At 40.8% G+C, this 23,605-nt stretch overlaps 1 long non-coding RNA gene across 1 annotated transcript in view; it reads left to right on the forward strand.

The window, feature by feature from the left end:
• Positions 1 to 18,845, forward strand: part of LOC132423404 (uncharacterized) — a 119,744-nt gene extending 100,899 nt beyond the window's left edge. Inside the window, exon 3 of the long non-coding RNA XR_009518982.1 lies at positions 18,637 to 18,845. This is a non-coding gene — a long non-coding RNA (uncharacterized lncRNA). The remainder of the gene's footprint in view (positions 1 to 18,636) is intronic.
• Positions 18,846 to 23,605: the final 4,760 nt, after the last annotated feature.

A 23,605-nucleotide genomic window follows, 5' to 3' on the forward strand; every position in this document is an offset into this window, starting at 1 on the left:
GAAGATCCTTTAGGCAGAGGGAGAATGATACCAGACAGAAATCTAGACCAGTACAAAGGAATAAAAAGCACCAGAAATGGTAACTTATGTGGGTTGATAAGGTGATAGATTTAAACCCAATGATATCAATATTCACATTAAATATAAATGGTATAAAAACACCAATTAAAGGCAGAGATTGTTAGATTGCATAAAAATGGAAGAACTTTTTTTTTTTTTTTTTTTTTGCGGTGCGCGGGCCTCTCACTGTTGTGGCCTCTCCCATTGCGGAGCAGAAGCTCCAGATGCACAGGCTCAGTGGCCATGGCTCACGGGCCCAGCCGCTCCGCGGCATGTGGGATCTTCCTGGACCGGGGCACGAACCCGTGTCCCCTGCATTGGCAGGTGGACTCTCAACCACTGCGCCACCAGGGAAGCCCTAGATCAAACTTTTAATATAAAGACATAAACAAGTTAAAAGTAAATGAATGGAAATGATATAACACTAATTGAAAGAAAACTGTAATGACTATATTAATATCAAAGTAGATTTCAGAGCAAAGGATATTACTCAGGATAAAGAGCATTACATTGTAATGATAAAGGGGTCGATTAATCTGCACTATATTCAATTTTAAACATTTAAGAACCTAATTACAGAATATAAGTTCTCACCATCCCACTTTTTCACTTTTAAACAGTTGGCATGATGTAAGGCTTGCATGGTCCATTCATAAAGTCTTGTGTATTGTCCCAAGACTTTGACTCTCAAGTTTTGCTGGTTTTCTCCGTCATTCAATATATTATTCAATTTTGAACAGCATGAGTCAATGCTGATGAATTTTTAAAAGGGTGATATTTTGACATTTGCTGTGATTGTCTTCATACATATTTTATGAGAAAATACAAATTAGAGAGAATAGAGTCTGTATTTACTTTAACTGCAAATGTTAGTCATTGACAGGACCAATCTAGCAGGATTATTATAATGAAAGTTCTGTGGTCTTTTTCATATAAAATTCAAAATGATGTGGTGTCACCATATTGACCAAATATGAAGAACTTCCTCTTAGGGTGACATGACAGCAGCAGAACCATTAAAATCAGTGCCTCTATGAGTCATTTGATATTGATTTTTTATCTTCACTTCCTGAGAATTTTCTAAAGTCCCAAATTGCCAGAATGCAGTAACATGATATTTCTATCCAATGGAGACGATATTCCAAAGGTCATTCCATTTCTGGCCAGAAGACCATACAGCTGAGGGAGGTATGAGAGTTCTTATGTGTAACTGATGACATAGTAATTCAATATTACGTTTTTTGTTCCTTTTGATTTCAAAAGACTCACGTTGCAAAAAGTTAAGGTTGAGGTTAGTACAGGACCTACGTCTAGCTATTTGAACTTCCCCTGGTTTGCCTACTGATTCTGATTATATTATCAATTCAGAAATTCAAGAGATGTTCCAAAGTTTAATAATATTTGCCAAGGCTTTTTAGGTAATCGGTCATAGCTTTGCTAGCCCAGTGTTTGTTATTATTAATCTACATACCTTTTTTTTTTTTTAATATTTAAGCTGAATATACAATGACTGTAGGGGAAATAGTGCTTGGCTATTCTCAGGTTTCTTTGCTTTTTAAAAATTTATTTATTTATTTTTGCTCTGTTGGGTCTTTGTTTCTGTGTGAGGGCTTTCTCTAGCTTTGGCAAGTGGGGGCCACTCTTCATCACGGTGTGCAGGCCTCTCACTATCGCGGCCTCTCTTGTTGCGGAGCACAGGCTCCAGACGTGCAGGCTCAGTAGTTGTGGCTCACAGGCCCAGTTGCTCCGCGGCATGTGGGATCTTCCCAGACCAGGGCTCAAACCCGTGTCCCCTGCATTAGCAGGCAGATTCTCAACCACTGTGCCACCAGGGAAGCCCCAATCTACATACTTTTAAATGATTTCCGAAGCACGTAGGTGTCCAAAGGACTTTTCAACCATTTTCTTTCCTAACAGATGAATATAGAAGAGGAATTCTCCTTCTACAAATAAACATGATGTAAGGATGACATCCATATACCCTTATATAATTTCATATCTGTATCAATCACCATTCACTGACCTACTTTCCTAAATACTTCAAATTAACTGCTGATTGTATCCCTTCAGAGAGTTCATCCCTAGAACTTGATATGGCTCTTGATAACTTCTGTGGTTGAAAGGAAGCTACTCACTGGAAAGCCTGAAAGACACCATGTGACCCTGGTTTGTCTAATGAAGCATTTTTCTTTTGCAGGCTGTTGTTTAATCAGTGTTTGCCTTGTGTGTACATTACATGATCTGAACGGGGTTTTCAGAGGGCTGAGGGAGAGAACAGAGAGAGCTTCTGCTTGCTAGAAAGGCTGAGAAGTGAGAGGTCAAGTGCGAGATAGGGCTGGGAGAGTGGAAGCTGCTATAGGAAGATTTTTTAGGGGAAGAGCTTAGATGATCTGTATGGATATAAAGGAAGCTTTTGCTACATAATGTGCAATATAATCCCTTCCTCCTCTCAAAAACATATTTGCAAATATATACATTAGACATCTATAGCTTTGTTGGAGGAAGTATGCTGAGACTGGCCTCAGGGAGAAAGAAGCATGGCCTCAGGGGCTCAGCGACAATCAGATTACTCCTGGAAGCACCACCTCCAAAGCAAAGGAGAAGAAAGTTGTCCACATTTTGTTGCTGCTCTTTCATTTTTCTGCTGCTTTCAAGATGGCAGAGTTTATAGGTAACATGGAGGAAAGAAAAACAAGATGAGGTTAACCTCTCTGAAGAAGAAATGATGAGTCATTTGCCATGAGAGTTAACTAAGTAAGGATTTTTTTTAACTCTTCCTGTGTTGCTTACAGAAACATATCTAAAGTGTTTTAATAAGTTCTCATCTCAAGACCATTAATGGCTAATCATACGCATATGTGACTCCAGTAATACAAAGTAGAAGGCTTTTTAAAAATAAGTTTATTTTATTTTATTTTTTTTGGCTGCGTTGGGTCTTAGCTGCGGCCAGCACGCGGGATCTTTTGTTGTGGCGCGTGGGCTCCAGAGCACATGGGCTCTGTAGTTGGTGGCACGCAGGCTCTCTAGTTGAGGCACGTGGGCTCAGTAGTTGTGGCGTGCAGGCTTAGTTGCCCCACAGCATGTGGAATCTTAGTTCCCCGACCAGGGATCGAACCCACGTCCTCTGCATTGGAAGGCAGATTCCTAACCACTGGACCACCAGGGAAGTCCCAATAGAAGGCTTTTTTAAACCATAGTACAACTGAAGGGGAGCAGAGAGTACTTGGAAAGCCTAAATAGGGGCAAGATGGCATGCATATTGTTCCAACAAGAGAAAAATGTGTTCGGATATTTTTACAAAATCTACCAAAAAGAGGTAAATTGGTTTTACATTTTTTGGTGAAGAAGCCAGCTTAATATCCAATTCTGAGAGGAGCTTCGGGGGAAATGAAGCATAGTGACTGAGTCGGGTTAGGGGTATATGGGACAGAGGTCAGCAAGGGTAGGCTTCAATCTGGCTGAAGCCAATAAGCCAGTTAGTAGTCAGGGGATATTTGAGTAGTCTAGCCACTATATTGAAGCTTCTCTTTCTCGGAAGCAGGCTCCATGTCTTAGTTACATTTGTATTTCCCTAAGACCTTACATATTCAAGCACGGGGTAGATTTAAATTGTATGAGAGTTAGACTTCCAGGTTCTCAAGGAAGAAGAAAATTTGGTTTAGTAACTTGTCAGTGAAAATGGGATCCTAAGTTCCCATCCCAGTCCCATATGTGACTTAAATACATGGCAAATCACTATATTACATTTTTACTCACCGCTTCCTTTCTATAAAGAATGTTCATATTGTTACAAACATCCTTCCACCAAAAGGTTAGACCCTTACCTACCCAGCTATTTGGGGGAGGGAGGGGGTACTTCCTGTGGCATTATCCCAAATTCCTGTTAGAATTTAATATCCTTTATAATGTTGCACAGATTTGATATGACAGCTCAGAAAAAGGGTTACTTTGAGGTATGTGATGGCTACACAGAAAGAAAAATGTATCATCACTCCTGTAATCCATAGATTTTCTTCAAATCTCATACCTATGCCTTACCTTTCTCTTCTTCGATTCTGTGATTACCTCTCCTTCCTCACTTTTTATTCACTTGTAAATACACTACAGTCCAGCTTGCAGCCCCATCACTCCACAATAACTGTTCCTGTCAAAGACACCATTGCTGTCCATGTGGCAAAATCCAATAAACACATCTGCAAATCTCAGCTATTCAAACCTCCACTGGCATTGAAGGTTAGCCCACCCGCCTCCTCCTTTTAAAAAAAAATAATCTTAAATATTTGACATATGGTGGTTAACATGTGGTTATGTAATTTAAATGTGCAAAAGGGCCCATTAAAAAAACAACAACAGTCCATGTAGTTGTTGATTTAACAAATAAAAATACAGGACACCCAGTTTAAACTTGAATTTCAGATAAACAATGCATTTTTTTAAGTATAACCCCTGAAATATTGAGGATATATTATACTAAAAATGTATTTGTTGTTTATTTGAAATTCAAATTTAACTGAGTACCTTGTATTTTATCTGGCAACTCGTGCTACCATATCCCATGACTTGTCCTACTCCCCAGAGGCAATAAATTCTAATTTTACAAAAGCTGGCTATAAGGAAGCATCAGGCAATTCATGGAAAGCTCCTGGCACAGAGTGTAGACAGGCAACAAATGAAATCTATCACAATAAAGATATCATTATATTATTATTTCTATTATTATTATGACTCTTGTAAGAACATTTGACTAGTCCCCTGAGGTTTAACCTCGCCCACTTCAGCTACCCAAATCCTCTTAAACACCATTTCCAAGTTAATAGTCTCATGATTTTCCTTCAGTCTTATCACTCTCCAACTCTGAAATCTGTAATGAGTCAAAATTATTCACTGAATAAACTATAACCCCTTAACAAAAAAGCTGTTTCTTCTAGTAGTTAGCTCCATGTTTCTAAATGATACTTTAAAACTTCCTGATGTTTGACATTATCTCTTTGCTTCTGTGATGATGAATGAGGATTTACGTCCCTTGCATGATTCCGATTCCCCCTTCCCCATTTTTTATTTTTATTTTATTTATTTATTTATTTATTTTTTAACATCTTTATTGGGGTATAATTGCTTTACAATGGTGTGTTAGTTTCTGCTTTATAACAAAGTGAATCAGTTATACATATACATATGTTCCCATATCTCTTCCCTCTTGCATCTCCCTCCCTCCCACCCTCCCTATCCCACCCCTCCAGGCGGTCACAAAGCACCGAGCTGATATCCCTGTGCTATGTGGCTGCTTCCCACTAGCTATCTACCTTACGTTTGGTAGTGTATATATGTCCATGCCTCTCTCTCGCTTTGTCACAGCTCACCCTTCCCCCTCTCCATATCCTCAAGTCCGTTCTCCAGTAGGTCTGTCTTTATTCCTGTCTTACCCCTAGGTTATTCATGACATTTTTTTTCTTAAATTGCCCCCATTTTTTCAACAGAATTATACTTGCTATGTTAATTGGTATTTCCTTATAAGAGTTAGTAAAATGCTAACACTTTCAAATTCTTATGCCATCAACTACAGGTAATATCATTCGACTTTTTGTGATGTGAGGGAATTAGCGCTCCTATTCTTTATCTCTTCTTTCCACTTCTACCTCCCACTTCTGTCTTCTATACTTGTTCTATTGATAAAGCAAGGTTGATACTATTTACCATCAGTTCTGTAACAATAATTAGGCTTATGTTGATTCTAAAAATTGCAAGTCAGTAAAGTGCTTACATTATTTTGACATCACATCAATGCAGTTTTCATACTCTGTTACACTAAAATCTATTGATCTCATGCTTTGAGGAGCTCTTTTGCTCATGTGTGATATAAAACCATGCACTGGTTATTTAGAAAATCTTGATTCAATGAGTTATGCAGGTCTTCTAAATGTTGATACATTTTATTTTGCAATATCAAAAAATAATATTTTTTAATGTCACCACTGATCTCATCAGGAAGGTCTGTTGGGAATCTGTCAGGCTCATAGTAGTGGATACACGTTTTCCAAAATTGTCATTTCTGCTTGACACTTTGTATTTTATCAGTGGCAGTAAATACTATCAGTTGTTTTCTTGGAAGCGACAGGCTCATTTCATTCCTTTTAGGAAATGTCTGCCAAAACTCTAAGTTTGAATAACCATGGTTTGCCTATCAATTGTTCAGTCAAGTAAAAATAGTACTTCATGGCAAAAGCATCTAATTTAGCTCACAAACAGCTGCACAAGCGCTTGTCTCCAAGAACATCCTTAAACTGTGGTAGATGGAGGACAATGCACACTTGTTTTGATATAAAGAATCTTAAAAAGACATGTGCTCAAGGGTCAAGATTAATAAAATTAATAATTTTAACTGCTTTGTCAATGACATTTTAAAATAAAAAAATTTGTCGCTGTTGTTGTTTTTTACTGGAGTGCATGGTAGAGAAGAATTCAGTGCCTGCTAGTACCGCTTGGTAGCACCACACTCACTTATGCTAAAGTGTCAGCAGTTTTAACCATCTTTGCTTATGCAAATGTCAAAGCAGTGCAAAAGGCATATCTTAGAATTATTATGAAAATAGTGTTGATCTCACTGACTCCCTGAAAAGGTCTTGTGTTCCCCAGGCATCCGTGGAGCCCAATTTGAAAGTCATTAATGTAGTCTGGTCCTGGAGACTTCCCTCTGAGAACCCTCTAACTTCCTTCTCTCCGGGCAAAAGTCCTAGACTTCCCTTCACAGTCATGAGTTAGAGCTTCTGTTTTCTGGATCCCATGCCATCTTTTTGCTGTTGTTTACTCCTTGGTTTTATTACCACACAAAAAAAGTCATATGGGAGGGAAAGCTTTCTGAGTCCTTGCATATATAAAGTATCTTAATTCCACCTTCACACCTGATGGTTTAGCTACATATGGAATTGTGGTTTGAAAATCATTTCCCTTGAAACTTCACGTTACTCTGCTGTCTTCTAGCCCTTGGTGTTGCTATTGCAAACTCTGATGAGAGGGTGATTCTTATTTCTTTATAAGTTGTTTCCTCCATACCCCCATTGATAAGCATTTCAGATCATGTTTATACTCTTGCTGTTTCTACATTTCAACAAGATGTGCCTAGGTGTGGGTCTTTTATTTTTTCATTCATTGCAGGACCTCTTTAGACCTTTAAATCTGTTCCTCTGAAATATCGTTGCATTATTTCTTTGTTAGTTTATTCTTTATTGTTTTCTCTTTCTGGCACTTCCATTAGTCAGTGGTTGGAACATCTGTATATATTCTTTAGTTTTCTTTCTGCACTGCTAATTTTATTTGTAAATAATATTTTCTATCTCTTTGACTTTTTCTTCTACTTTCTGATATTTCCATTTTGATTTGTAATCCTTCTATGCAATTTTGTATTTTGGCAGTCATATTTCATTATTCAAGACATCTTTCCTCTGTTTTGATTATTGTTTTTTTCACTGCAATCTTTTTGAAGATTTCTCTGTTCCATATATTAAAATTTCACTTCCTCCAGTGTCATCTTTACCTATTGATTCATCTTGATCTCTTGCTTTCGTGTTGGAGACTTTCTTAAAATCTAGTGATCTTTAATTGTCTATTCATATTTAAGAATGAGGCAATAAAAAGTTAATTGGGTACATGGGAAGACCCTGTCACCTCACAGATTTAGACTGAGATTAATGTGCTTATTCGGAAGGTAGATTTTTTAAAGGAGGCTAACTTCTAGAAGCTGAAGAGTACAGGCCTTCAATTTCTAGAGAGGAGGTTTTGTGTGTTTTTTGGGCCAGAGATTCAGAGTGCAGGGGTGGGTGGGGTGGAATAGCAACAGTTATGTATACTTCCTTTCAATCCATTCCTCTGTGTTCAGCCGCTAGCCTCATTTCTGTTCTCTGTGGTACCTGGTACACTCTGGACTCCAGGATTCTGCAGGGCAGGTTGGCTCTCCCCTTAATCCTGTCTCTTCTACGTGTTCTATGAGCTGTGGCTTCCTCTGTCAACACTCAGTCACTCCTCCATCCACTTTCCATCCTCCAGAAATCATTAAAGTCATTGATATGAAGCCACTGATGGCTCTTCCTGGTATCTTTGTTGTTGTAGGTTTATGTCTTTTCTAAAAATTTGTTATCATTTCCTAGGTCTTCGTATAGAAAGGGGAGAGAGAGATGTGCTCATCATTCCACCATCCTTAACCAGTAACTCTCTTCTTTTGGCTTCTATGATATCCATTCTCCCAGTTCTCCTGGGCTGTCTCTTTTACTGGTTCCCCCTTCTGTACTGACAGCTTAATGTTAGAGTTTCTCTTTTCTCTATACTCTCTTCCTAGACAATCTGGATCATTTTCAAATGGTCCATTTTCAAATGTTTATTTGGATCATTTTCAAATGTTTACCTACATGCTGATAGTTTCCTGGCTTGTATCTCCCTCCCTGATCTTCTGGACTCCAGGTTCTTTATCCAACTGCTTACTTGAAATCTCAAATGTTTCACAGATACTTCAAAGGTTAGTTTCCAGTATCCCCCTCTTCAACTTTCCCCTATCTCAGTAAAGGGCCATTTCCCTCTGCAGGGCTTTCCACTCCTGTTCCCCCTTCCTGAAATGCTGTTCCCTTCTCTACCTGCCTGGCTACTTTTCTCATCCTTAGGCAAAACTTCCACAACTATATAAAGCTGCTACCTCCTTTCCACAGTTATTTTGTCTCTTGGCACCCTGTTACCAATCCTCATAGATCTTTTCAAATTTGAAATTATTTATTCGTGTTTATTTTTACCCCTTTCTTATTAGGTGGTAAGGCCCACTGCAGGTAGTGACTGTGCTGTCATATTTGTCACTGCCTTTCCAGCACTACCACAGTGCTTGACCCATAGGAAGAACTTAACAAATACGTGTAGAATAGTTAGATACAGTTTGAAATGAATGCTGAGATCTCAAAACGCTTTCTTATTTATAAGAAAACTGCCTTAAAGGACTTCAAAAATACTCTAACAACTTACCCTCTTGCTTATTTAATTTTTAATTTTTTAAGCTTACTTGCAAACTGAAAATGTAACTCATTTAAAACAGAATACTGTAATACTTGTGAATACAGTTTAGTCCAGAAAGCAATATGAGTGCCTTTTAACTGGCATACATCACCTCTTGAAGGGCTCTTAGCCATCTATAGGCTTAGAACTCCAAATGAATTTTCTCTCAATATTTTCCTTTTGTCCTTACTTGATCCAACTTTATGAAATTATCATGGCATGTTTGATAAGGGCCATGAATGTTCAGTTCAAAATGAATTACGAATCATGACACCACCTGAGAACACAGGAATAAAAAAGAGGCAAGACTTTCCTGCTAAAGCCAGACAGCTCTCTATATTTCACTGCTTTAAACCTGCCAAATAAAATGTCATGAAATAGATCAGATGGACCTAGGGGATCTCGCTGTCATGAAGAGTCATATTCATCAGGTATATGTCAACTGTCCTGCTATAGATTCTCGGCTTGATTCCCAATACCCACTTCTTCAGGAAAGAAACAGAAACACAAAACTGGTTATGCAGAGAACTAAGCCCTGTGAACTGACAGAGTAAGATATTATCAATGACTCTGGATGTGATATTTTGGCCAGTCTAGTCATGACCACAAGAGCCTTCTATTATCTCTGGGTACTAGAAATAATCACTCGGGCTAACCTTACAAATGCTATTAGCTATCAAAGGAAAAGAATATTTTCTATGCTATAATTCTTGGTTCAAATGAAAAAATTCTTAGAAATTATCATTTATCCCAATTTTTGAAGTAAAGTACACATTTGTCTTAGTAATAAGAGCTATTTCTGTGTAGTAATAAGAGCTTATCTTATCACATCCACTGCTAGGGGAGAGCCTCCTTCTGTCTCTCTCATCCTGTAAGACCCTTGAAACATCCTGCAGGTGGCTCCTATCTTGTGGGAATGTTATTCACAGAAAATCATATCACCTTGTAAGGCCTTTCTCTGGTCTCAGGGAAGGTACAAAGGAAAGTAGGAGGGGCTGGACGGAGAGGTCGATGGTTGCCTGGAGAGGTGGCTATTGACAGAACCACAGGTGGGGAGGAAGCTGCGCTAATTAACTGGATCTGGCTCTACAGCTTCCTTGGTCTCCTAAGCCCAGCATGACACCTGCCTCCCTCGGTGTGTCTGGCTAAGCTTAGAAATGCTTTCTTAGGAGGAGACTGAGTAAGTTTGAGTTTTAAAGTCAGACGACCCAGATCTGAATACCAGTTAAGCCACTTCCTGGCTGGGCGACTCTACCAAGTTAACTTAGCCTCTCTGGGCTTCAATTTTCTTACCTGCAAATGTGCATAAAATCAGAACCTCTCTTTGTGGATTTTTGGTGAGGATTAAATGAAAAAGTTCTCAGAACTGTGAAAATATAAAATGAGTGCTAAATAAATATTGTTAGTTGCTGTGGGCATTGCTGCTATCTTTCCATCATTCACCCTCCTTCTCCTGGAAACTACCCCATTCTTCTTTGGGTTTGCATAACCACGTTTATAGGGCCTTTGTATCTGGAGTAAAGCTTGACATACCCTTGGCTCAATATCCTGCTGGCTCTAGGTGTGAGGCACCTTGCTCAGGTCTAAAATGATCAGCAGAGTCCCACCCCCTGGCCACGGTTCTCGGCCCTAGGGTGGGTTTGTGATCTAATTTGGTCCAGTGAGACTTGAGATGATTGCTGGGGAATTCTGAGAAAGAAACATCCTTGCTTTTCTGAGAGAAGTTTCAGAAGGGAGGCGGCATCATCATTATTATTGTTATCTCTTTTATTATTATTGTGGATGACAATTCTAGGTTTTCTGGGGGCCCTGATGTTCACCTTTCACCACCTGTGAGCCTGCTGTGGAGGGAGGGAGTCAGACTGCACACGGAATAGATCCAAGGGGGTTACTAAACTTCTCCATGAGCACAGGGACAGGGTTAGAACCTCCACAGATTCCTCACAGGTTAGAGTCTGAGATCTCATCCAAGGAGCTGAGTTACCTGGGGTCCTGTGTTGTATTTCAAGAGCCTTCTAAAAATGCTTCATGAATTTTGGGGGGTGGGGAGAGAGAAATTAGGAGTTTGAGATTAACATGTACACACTGGTATATATATAAAATAGGTAAACGACAAGGACCTACTGTATAGCATGGAGAACTAAACTCAATATCTTATAATAACTTATAATTCTTTTCTATTGAAAAGAATCTAAAAAGGAATATATATAACTGAATTACTTCGCTGTATACTTGAAACTAACACAACATTGTAAATTAACTATACTTCAATTAAAACAAAGAAAGGAAGGAAGGAAGGAAATGCTTCATGAATTTTTAACTGCAAGAGGGCAGCAAGTTATGTGACATTAATGATCTTGAAAAAGCAAGTTCTCCAAGGTCCTTGCCTTCCTTCCAATAACTTGGCCACCAAAGAGGGAAATATTCTGATGCCTTTTTATCAGTTTCTAATAGCAAAAGCAATGGCATCTCAGAGAATACTGCAGTGGCAAAACTTGCTCTTTGAAACCTAGTACCTACTGAGGTACAAATGTAGGCACCAGCAATCTATGGCATGTGGGTCAATTATGAGACACAGACCAGTTTTCATTGTCAGGGGATCAACTGCCTCTCACTTTTTCTTTTCCCACTGGAACCAAAGTTCCCTCTGATGGAGAGAACTATCAGGGGCAGGAAAAGTAGTAGCTGACAAATGTCTCCAGTCTCATGTTTGCAGTTGGTTTATTCTTCTTGGGGTGACAACCTTGGCATGCCGATTTTCAAAGCTTGCCAGCTTTTGTAGCAAAGCACGGTAAAACGAACTGACGTTTATATTTTGCTTTATTGCTTCGTTCCCTGTAATGCTTATATTTTTCTTTAGCTTAACTAAATGATAACCAGGCCCAACATTTATTCTTGATTAAGCAGAAACACCAAATTACAACTCATTGGCAAAAGTGAAACCTACAAATGCATTTAATCATACCGATAATATTTATGTAAGGAAATGGTAAGAATGTAACTAAGCCTGATTCTCAATAGCCTTTGGAAAATACTTCATGACTTTTTAACTGCAAGAGGGCAGGAACTTGTCTTTCTGACTCAGCTGAAGGATGAATCCTCATAACACACTGGTTTCATTTGAAGTTCAGAAAAAAGAACATCATCTATTAAATCATCAGTATCAATGCTTACAACACTTTGGGTTTCCCCTGGAGACTTGGTTCTGGCGTATAAATCTATAGCAAGCCCTAGATTTAGGGAAAGAAACATGGTGAGTGCCCTAATGAATTTCAGCAGCCGTGATGATAGGAGGAAGGGTCGATGAAATGACAGGCTGTGTGAGCAGTGGAACACATGTTGGTCCATGTCATAGACTAGACTGAGTACCTGCCTTCCAGGAGCTTATAGCCTAAAAAGTGACTATGTAGGATTAAATCAATGCGGGAAAACAAAACAAATGATGAGCCAAGGCAGCAAGCTGAGGAGCTAGGATAAATCACTCTTCAATAATCGTTCCCACTTCTATCCTTGGCCCTCAGAGACAGCAAAGCTAAGCAGAATACTACAAGGTTAATACCCAGGAGGCCCGAGTTCCACCTCCAGCTCTACCTTCATAGCAGGAATAAGTATTAACTGACAATATGTAGTGGAAAATATTGCCTGTGGTGGAAAATTCACACTCGATCTCATTTTAGGGCCCTGCCTCAGCTTCTCTAGGATTCAATGATAGTCTCAGTTCACTCGTGAGTCCAGAACACAGGGGGTCACCCTACTGTTGAGTTCACCTTAGTCATGCTGTCTGGAAAATGGGCTGCTTGGGCAGAGAAAACATTTCCAAGTTTGGGAGGTGCTTTAGGGCTCACATCTGGCTGCCCGAGCCACGTCACATGGCTGTTCTTCTTACGATGTACGTGTGTCCCAGAGCGCTATGAATGAGCACGGCATTGGTCCATACTAACTGCCAGACAGCCAAAACCCTGGCCCCTTCAGCCTCGAGGAAGCTTTAACAGCTCTCTCCAATCTACCTCTGCTTTCACCAAACTTTGGAGCCCCTTTCCCCTTACAGACACTTTGCTGTCATTGCTTCCATGAGTTTATGCCTTGAAAACAAAAGCTGAGGCCGGGTTGACCTGCCGGGTACCTGTCAACTTTGGCTCTTGGTCCCACTACACGAGAGCCTGTTAGACATGGCGACAAAGGCGGAGCTACCTTTTCATGCTGGGGAAGGGAAACATACCAACAGCAGCAAGGATGAAACATGACTTAAATTATCAGTAGGATTCCTGGTCACACATCGGTGCGGATGGCACAAGCAATTCAAAGATCTGTTCCTCTTCCACACACCAGTTTGAAATCTATAAAAAAGCAGGAAAAAAACCTTCTCTTTGTTGCAGAGACTCCCAGCTCTCCTTGAATATATATTCTCGGCTTCCTTCTTGGGAGCAGAACTGCTGATGTAGCTGGAACCCTGGATACTTGTAGTAAAGACGAAATTTCCCAGCTTCTTTTGCAGCTAAATGTGCCATTGCAGCCTAGTTCTGGCCCATCGGAGGCAAGTGGAAATGTGGTATGTAAATTCTATGAGTGTAGAGTGTCCTTAAAGAGAAGGGCCATGTCTCTCTTTGTGCTTCCTCTTTCCCACTGGCTGGGATGCAGTTACAATGCCTGAGGCTCCAGCAGCAACCTGGGGCCCTGTGGTGGACACTGTGTGTTGAGAATGGAAGACCAGAAAGATGGGTGTGGTCCAGGCCCTGGTGACCTCGCTGAGCTTCACCACCAGTCCTGGACTAGCCTACCTTCAGATTTCTTCCACCCTACAGAGAAATAATCTCCTATCTTGAAAAGTATAACTACTATTTTAAGCTATCGCAGCTGATGTTCCTCAAGGTAAACCTAACTTTTCGGAAGAATTCCACAATACCAATAATTTCACAATACCAGGGGAAAATAGAGCAATTTCACATTACCAGAGAAAACATGTGAGTTTTGAGTTCTCTCTGACACTTTCAATAAGGACATGTACCTATGTATGCATGTGTTTCCTTACGTTTGTAGAAGGGAAACTAGCTTAAGTGTTTAGGATGAAGCTCTAGGCTGGCCCAGCGTGTGTATGTGCTTGAGTGGCTGTGGAGCTTCTGGGTCTGAGCTCATCCTAAGCAAGGCGTGAGTCAGGTCCACAAGTGTGGACCTTCCTGGTGTGGTCATTGGACTAGAGGGAGGAGTATGAGGATACTCCAGATGTAAAACTCAGCAGGTTTCCTGACTTGCTTGGATTTATACTCAAGCCACAGGTGAGAAGGATCTAAAAGTTAAAACTAAAATACCTAGGTTCCTTAAAATGTTTGGTGAGATTGGGAATTGAGTTTTGGGGTCTGCCTGGTATCACCACGGGCGTCAGGAGGAGGGCAATGCTGGTGGTGGCTCACGTTAGGTGGTGGCCGGAGGTGACAGCAGGTGGTGGAAGCAGCATTGGGAGCAGCAGGAGTGCAGTGTACAAGCAGACAAGGCATCATCTCACGGCATCAATAACCCAAGAAAAAGCATGGCTTCAAAGGCAGCAAGAGGCATTGCTAAGCGTTGCTGTTTTCCAGTGGCATTGGGAGCCATGGAAGGCGGCAGAGTTGCCTTTTGACAGCAGGAGTTGTCAAACAACCTGGACGGCAGAAGCTGGGCACCTGTAGCAGCAGATACCCATGGCAATGAGAGGAGAGGCCAGGAGAAACATGGTGGAGGCCACGTGGGTGCTGAGAAGACTTACTGTTCTGAAACATTTTAATCCTTTCTTAGGGCCCCTCAAAATTATCTAAGGACGGAAGAGAAGGTTTTACAAAAAGTCTGAGACCCTATAATATTAAGCCGGAGTCAGAGCAGAGAAACACTTTTTATTACTATTAATGTGAACTCGTTTTACCCTGAGGTTCACGCAGTCAGGGGAAAACATAGGTTACAGTTTTTAAGAGGCTCTTTACAGCTGACTCTTGCTAGTTTTCACTGTGCAACGTTCAGTTAACCAATATATGGGCTTGAGACAGGCTAAAATGATCCTTTCCAACAACTACCTGAAGGCATTTTAAATTAGAGAGATTGGCCTTCAAGAAACTAATATTGTCTTATGTATGCAGTGTGTAGGAGGCAATAAGTAGGTGACAGGACTGACTTACTGCTCTGCTAGAAATGGGAAAAAACACTCCGAGGACGGACTGTTTACTCTTTTACATTTGAAAAGCAAGAGAAAGGAAGGGTAGGTGGTCAGCATTTGAAGATAAATTTTCTAATTTGCTTTCAGAATAAGACCTTGAATTCTACCTTCTGCAGAAACATTTAATAAACGAAGGTTTGACCCTTCTCTTGCCATCCTACGTACAACAATGAAGAGTTGCAGAAATCTATTCATTAAATCAAAACTACCTTATCACCTGCTATATTCTAGGAGTTGAGATATATGCCATATGAAATTAGAGAGAATTCAAAGATCAGTAAAATATAATTCTTGCCCTTGAAGAACTCGAAGTACATGCAATAAGTAGGGGGAGAGAGACACACATAAATAGATTATAATATAATGTGGTAAATGAATCTAAGTGACTATGTGGGTACAGAAGTGACAAGTCCTAGGCATGAATATGTGATATATGGGATGTGTGATCTTTGAGTTGGTCATGAACAACAAATAAGGTTGTATTAAAGGTAGACTAGTTGCGTAGAGCATTTTAGAGTAGGTCTTAAGAAATTACAGAGAACATTGTTTTGGGGGCATGAGAAATAGTATGGTGTGGCTGGAGCAAGAGAAACATGACTGGGGACTGGGGAAGGAGAGGCCAGAAGGAGAGGCTGGGGCCAGCCTGAAGGGCACTGTGTACCAAGCTAAAGAATTTGGACTCATGCCTTTATCAGTGATGACTCATCAAAGGATTTTAAGCAGCGGAATGGCATGATCAAACTTGCTTAGCTTGACAATTGTACAATCAACACTTACTGAGTTTTTCTTAGGTGCCCAACACTGTTAGAAGGATAAAAGGAAGAGTACAGCTCAGGGAGCTTACAGTTGCATGGCAGAGGCGGCCACACAAACATCCTGGGGTCATGGTCCATATAGGATGTGCTGGGCTTAGCCAGCCTGGGAGATGCAGATGAGGTTCAGGAGGACCTGCACTGAACCTTGAAGGACTCATTCGGCTGATGTGTGTGTCTTACTAGAATGGAATCTCATGGAGTCTAGCAAGGGCTCCTGGCATACAGTAAATGTAAGAGAAGTGCTTGTTAAATTAAACACATTCTTAAAATGAGAGCAGAGACTTATCTGTTTTGTTCAGTGTCTGGAACAGTGCCTGCACATAGTAGGTGCGTCACAGGTATTTGTTGAGAAATGAAGGAAGGCAGGAAGGAAGGGTGGGCTGAGGTGAAGAAGAGCATTTTAGGTAGAAGGAACCATATGCACAAAAGCATGGAGGCATGAAAGAACAGAGGGTGTATAGCTGAAAATAAAGTTTGAGTGAGTATTGAGGCAAGCGAGGTGCTCTGTGGCTAAAGGAAATACTACTCTAAAGGGCTGAGACTCACCACATAGGCCCCTGGAAGCCAAAAGTATTTCTAGAAAGGTGGTACCTTTCAGACAGCTCACTTTGGATACAGCTTGGAGAATGGGCCAAAGGGATAAAACTGGATTCTGTTCTGCTATAGCAATACAAAGATGACACGGAATGCATAAATCTGAATACTTAGGATGTGGAATAGCTAAGGGCTTGGACATTTATTAGGTGAGAGAGATGAGAGAGGGAGAGCAGCCAGGATACAGCACACTTTCTTTTTTGGCTATACAAGGAACACACACACGCACGCGTGTGCGCACGTGTGCACACAGGTTTGGTGGAGGTGAGGTGTTTATTTTGGACACTGTGAGTTGAGGCTCCCGTGGCACGTCTGAGTGTACGTGTTCAGAGGGCTATTGGTGATACAGATCTGGACTGAAGAAGGGAGGAGGGGCTACCATGGGAAGATGACACATGAGCACATATGCCATTCTTCCTGACTCACCTCTAGCAATAGCAGAAGAGACTAGAAAGTAAAATAAACTCAAATCAGAAACAGCATGGAATACTCTTAGGGATTAGAAATCATGAGAGATCTTTGAGAGATGAAAGCAGATGGATTGGATTGAAGATGAAAATCACAGCTGATCTAAAACTCAGGGAAAAGTGGGAATCGTTCTGAGGGGGCCTTGAGCACAGCCTGAGCAAATGTGGGGAGCGGAAGGGGCTTCTGGAATAATATCAGAGAGGATGGGGTATCACAGGAATGGCCAAGGGGTTTGCCACTTTTTTCCAAAACTGGATTTAAGCATGAAAAGATGCACATAAAGCAGTGAGATGGGATACAAATAAATAGTTTTTAAAAGAAAGAAAGAGAAAATAAAGATTAGAAAGATGAAATGAGGTGTGTAGTATGTTAAAAATCATGCCATGAAATCCCACGTACTTGCTAGAGAGAGGTGTGTCATAAACGGGGCTATAAATTTTCAATCAGTGAGAAAAGGAAAACAGAATCTCTTTATATAGCTATAGCATCCAAAGGGTTAAAAACATATTAGCTGCTTTTAATCTGATTTCCACAAGTTCAGCCCAGAATCTGTTCACCTTCAGAAGAGCCATGGGGTTAGCGGTAGTGGAAGAAATGAACCATCAGTTATAACATGTCTGCTCGGTGCCAGGCACTACTCCCATATTTATTTAATATTCAAACGACTTTGTTCTTAGTACAAATCCAAAGCACTTTACATTGTCCTTTGCTTCCCCTCAGAAAAAGAAGCTCCGGTGTACTTTGCTGTCTGCTGAGTGAAGGTTGATTCCCACAGTGTGTATCAATAATTTGTAAAGGAATCTTCCACAAGATTATTGATACTCACAGCCATCTTTTAAGATTACAATACATTCTGTTGATCCTTGCTGTCAGGCAAGGCTCAACATCGCTCCTCCTCAGGGAGGGTTGATTGGCCCAACACAAAGCTTCCTGGAATCACCAGGAATCCCTTATCTAAAGCTTTGTAACAGAACAGCATGGCCATGGGATGCTGTCCACAGGGGTTCTACGAGGTACTAGAGCTTATAGAGAGAAGCCAGTGTTATTCCAGCTGAGTCCAACCCTTGAGTCAATCCACCTGAAATCTTAATTGTACATTTTAAGGTAAATTTGATATAAATGCCTATTAACAGCCCAGATGTACACCGAAATAGGAAGATGGAGTAATTTGGGTTCTGTAGCTTTCAAGTATGATTCTCTGATCCTCCCAAGATATCCCATGACTAAATTGATACCCTTTAGTATATTCCTTTTCTCTTTTAGCTAGCTAATGAGGATTCTGCTCTCTGCAACTAAGAACCCCAATGGTTGAGATATATATATATACATATATATATATATATATATATCTGTAGAGGAGAAAGAGGTAAAGGAATAAGGTTCATGCTGGACATTAAGCTATAATTAAATACTAGGTAAAATGTGTATAGGTACTAGAAATACATATTGTTGCCCTGGTGTCATTCATCATTACTTTATTTCCTTATTTAGATTTGAATTGCCTCAAAGACAAGGACATCATCTTCTCATCAGAGTATAGTATTTAAGAACATGAACTCTGCCACCAGACTGCCTGATATGAATCCTGGCTTCACCATTTTCTAGCTGTGTGACCTTGGGCAGGATACTTAAATTCTCCGTGCCTCCGTTTCTTCATTGGTAAAATGAGGATCATATTTGCATTTCCTTATAAGTGTTCAGATTCGATGTGATAATAAAAATAAAGAGCTTATCACAGTCTTGGCAATGTGATAAGACTAAATAAAGACTAGCTGTCATTATTATCACATCCAAACTCTACAGAACTTGCTATAATGACAGTAACAGATAGCCAGTGCCAGCGAAGGAGTAGAACAGCGAATGGAAAACACCTTAAATCGTGTAGTATTTTAGCAGTCGATGAAACACACCCTTCTCACCCTCTGAACTTTGGGGCTTTCCCTGAAGGTTTTTTCCTGCTCACTGATGGAGCAATGGTGAGCGCAGAAACTGTCAACTTGCTTTGACATCCCTAGCCTTCTTACGCAACTCACTCCAGCCATACAGCTCCATTTGTACATCTTCCTTCCCAAATCTCTTCTACATCTGATCTCACATGGAAATCATTATAGGCAGAGTGTTTATGCAAGTCTCCATGGTGACAGTCCATTCTCTGGTCTCCACGGTGACAGTTGCAAATACTCATAACCTCTCAAATTTATTCTGTTTTATTTGAAATGTCTACTGATTTATCAGCCTAAGCCATGTATAACAACACAAATTTTGACTTTCCAGGAATAAAAAGAAAGGAGAGAATAAAGTGAAAGAATATTTAGGGCATATGGGGATAATCCTCTAAAAATATACAGGAAAACCAAAACCCAAATTTTTGTTTCATCCCTTAAATATATAGAGAATGCATAATTAGCACTTACAATTATTTACAAATTATCTTTAATGGTAGAACAACTATAATCTCAGTAAAAACAAAGATGTGTGGGACAAACATCACTGAGTCAGTAATCAGAAGACCTGAAATTTAGACCTGATCTTAGGCTGACCAACCACTCCAGGATCGAGAGGTTTCCTGGCACATGAGACTTTAGTGCTAAAATCAGGACAGCCCAAAGCGTCCTCATTTTCTTCATGTTATTGAGGGGCTGGAGAAGATCATTGCTGTGGTTCCTTCCAGATTGAACGTTTTGTGATTGTACAAAATAGAGCTGGGTGTTCTCCCAGGAGCACCTAAGTTCACTGTGAACGTGGTTAATCACGTTTCATTTCCCAATTATAAATGCATATTGGAAGTAAAAGTGCATTTCTTTTAGAACTGAGTATGCTTAGGTGTGATAGGGGTCAAGGAACTACTCAAGCTGTAAATTCTAGCCAACTGCCTTAAACTATATGTATTCTTCTTACTTGGGTTTGTTCCCTAACATTTTCACCAAATAAGGAAAATCTGTTTTGGGGATTGAGTAAGAGTGAGTAACATTTATTTTTCAAAGCAATTGTATTGTTTAGGGCACATCAGCCTTCCATTGCAAAACACCTCTAACCACCAGTAAGAAACTCACTAGAGTGCAGCCTTCTGTGTTCTCCTAATTCTGCCTGAGAAAAGAGAATGGATGTTAAAAGATGCAAGGCCAGTGTATCTCTTTGCTTCATAGCAAGAGAGAAAACAATATGCGAAAAATAAGGAATTATTCAGAACAAATCTCTTTTATTTTCCCACAACTGGAAAGTTCGCCATGTTACTCAGGAGTGTGGAGACAGGTGAGCTGAGCAGAGATATTTTGAACAGAAACAACCTATTGGTGTTTCCATTTCAGTTCACAGCATTTGTATGTCTTTTGCAACCATTCCTATGTGAAAAAAAATAATTGCTTTTGTAGAAAGCAAAGACTATGTGTAAGTTCTTTTATTTCCCTGAAATGCATGTTTACCATGTTAGGAGAGGCTTCTTTCTTCATAGATAATTCTTTTGCAAATTGGTGACTCTGATGTGAAGCCCTGCTCACCAGCACAGTTTCATAACTCATAGGCTGGGTTGTCCTCCAGGTTTATCTATCTATCTGTCAACCTCTAGCTGTCTGTCTATCTTAAAGAATGTTATTTATAAAACAACAGTTACATAGAGAAAGATTAAATGAAAATAGACGCTTTAATTATAAGGGTCTTTCTTAGAAATCCTCTGGACGTATCTATCTCTGTTTATTCCAATTCTATTTTCCCTAAAACTTTCTAAAATTAATTTTACTAATTTTTCCTCATTATTATAAAATTAATCCACTGCTTATTGTCTTCTGTAGCAGGATGGAGTCTACTGTCACCTTCAATTTCTTTATTACTCCCCATTCTTGCCCTTGAAGGGAGAGGGCAAGTTAGGTTATGAGAAGTTATGTTATGTTATGTTATGAGAAGTGGTCAATATTAGCAAAAAGAGTTTTGTTTGTCTTATATAAGTACTGCCCACTGAAGGATTTAATGATCTAGCTTTGTTTTCTTGGGCTAGAAAGAGGGACATGTCTTGCTGGCCTTGATCACAAGGGGCAGCAAAGACTGCAGTCAGGGCAGAGAATGCAAAGGGAAAAACAACTTTCTAGTGTAAACAGCTGGTCAATTCTGTATGGTTTGAAAGGCAACCCGCATGGAAATAGGAATTGAATATTTGAACAATTCTCTAAACCGTTTGCATGTTTGTGATCACTTATGAATAAATTTGAGTTCATTCTTGTGATGGATTATACCTTACGAATAGGGGAGGGGGTGGCACTGTCGAACTCCAGTACAGGGACTGGCCATGCCAACTGAAATAAGCCAGGAGCGCTGTACCACTGCAGACAAATGATGGGCAAACACAGTCTGAACTGTTGGTGTACTTGGTGTATCCTTTCATGAAGAGGAGCATCAATGGGGCAGGTGTGATCCAGCACTGAAAGTTGCTTTGTGGGGCTGTAAGGTAAGAGAATGGAAAATGTCTCAGGAGAAATTGAGAACTATGATCTAATGTGAAGGCCTGTCAGTATGGTTCCACAAAAGATCTCCTACAGAAGATGTTGGAGGATGGAGCCTATGAACTCTTGTATCATCCGATACAGAATTTAAAAAAGGTTGAATTCGTCCTCAGCAGGATGAAAAGTATACAAGTAGAATGCTGGAATTAGTGGGAGGGCATGTCACCATCAAATCTGGCCTCCCAGCCTCCAGCACACTTTCCAGGACCCTGGTACAGGGAGTGGGAAGGCAAGGAAGCCTGTGCCCCAGAGCAGCAGGTCTGAGACAGCACAAGCTGGTGATAGTTGTGCAGGCTCCGGTGCCAAAGGAGGATTATACACCATTGCCTGAACGCATTTAGGAAATATTCTAGGAATCGACTGTCTCAAAGAGCAGAAAACGTAGGAAGATTGTGGTGAGATGAGAGGATCCCGCCATCCACCTGGTCCAAGGGGCACAATTGGAGAAGCAGGGTTCACAATGGATTGTCTGCTGGCCCCAAGGAGAGTCTCCGACAGAGATGTGATTGCCAACAGCATACACTAAGCACTGCCCAGCAAAGGGAAGATGAGACCGTTCAGTTTTGTTTCCTTAAACTGGTTCAGAAGATTCAGGAAAGGCTGCAATCTGGCTAGCAGAAGCCACCAGTGGCCGGGATCTGTGGGCTTAACGGCGGCATCGATAGACCTTAGGTCTCGGAAGTTTCTCTCTGCTGCCTCCACGAATTCTGAAGGGAGATATAAGAGGCAGGGATTGTGTTCAGCTGGGAGAAACAGATTCCCTCTCTCCTGCAAAACTCAGTGGCTGGATCATTCAGTCAGAATATAGAAACCAGTCTTCATATTTCAAAAAGAGGGCATTTTATACAGGAATCTGTTACACGGATGATGAAAAAGCTGAGAGGCCAAACAGGATTCAGTGAGGAAACCTACTGCTTAGCAGCTGGAGAAAGCCCCTCCCACTGCCAGATGCAGAGATGAGGGGAGCAGATGGTGATCTTGGGTCCCAAGAGTGGGGACTGCTTGACAGAGGTGGAGGTTTCCCTGGGGAGAGAAGGTTGAAGGGGGCAAGTTAGTCCCTTGCCCATGGCTTCTCCTGAAGCAAAGAGAAAGGAGAAGACACCCTCTGGCTCTTCCCCTCCTCTTGCCCCCCACCCTGCCCCCGGTATTCAACCAGTGCCTCCCATTGGCTGACTTGCTCTGGAAAGCAGAAGGCAAGGGAGCCTAGGAAATGTCATTCTCTGAAATACAGAGCAGAACTGCAAAGGGAAGGAGAAAACAAATATTATGTGCACCATGGTTGAAACAAATCAGAGGTTTGCTTTTCTTTTCACATGAAGGAAGTCTGGACGTCAGCCGTCCGATGCTATTATGGGAACTCCAAGATACTAGCAGGAAGCCAGGCTGCTTCTCTTTTGCCACCACCCTCACTGTATAGCTTTCATTGTTAACATCCCTTTATGGTCCCAAATGACCGCTGTTGCTCCAGTTGTCACATTCACCTTCTAGCATCAAACAGGATGGTTGGAAAAGACATAAAGAGCTTTCCAGAAGCCTTGCCCCAAGACTGCCACTTACATCTAATTAGCTAGCCCTGCTGGCGAAGTAGGCTTTAAAATGTTGTTTTCTGCTGGGCAAATTGCTCTTGCATTCTGCCTTGAAGGAAAGGGACGATTGGATATTGGGCAAACCACAGGCAATCTCTGTCACAGAAAAAGAAAGACTGGCATTTAAGATTGAGCAAAAAATAGAACAGGGTGGCTGAGCAGCCTCTCAGGGCAGCGTCTCAGACACAAGCCCAAGTCTCATGATACAGAGAAGTCCAAGGCAGAGAAAGGAGGAGGGGGAATGCTGGGTCAACAGTAGGGGGTTACTATGATTTATAGCTCTGTTCAAATGTGAGTAGAAACTTGCAGAAAGTACTGAACATTGAGGACAGTGTTGATCAACTGCAAGTAAAGTTAGATTCTTTTTGTAGTAATAGAATA

This window comes from Delphinus delphis, chromosome 3, assembly GCF_949987515.2.
Source record: "Delphinus delphis chromosome 3, mDelDel1.2, whole genome shotgun sequence".
Lineage (NCBI taxonomy): Eukaryota > Metazoa > Chordata > Mammalia > Artiodactyla > Delphinidae > Delphinus > Delphinus delphis.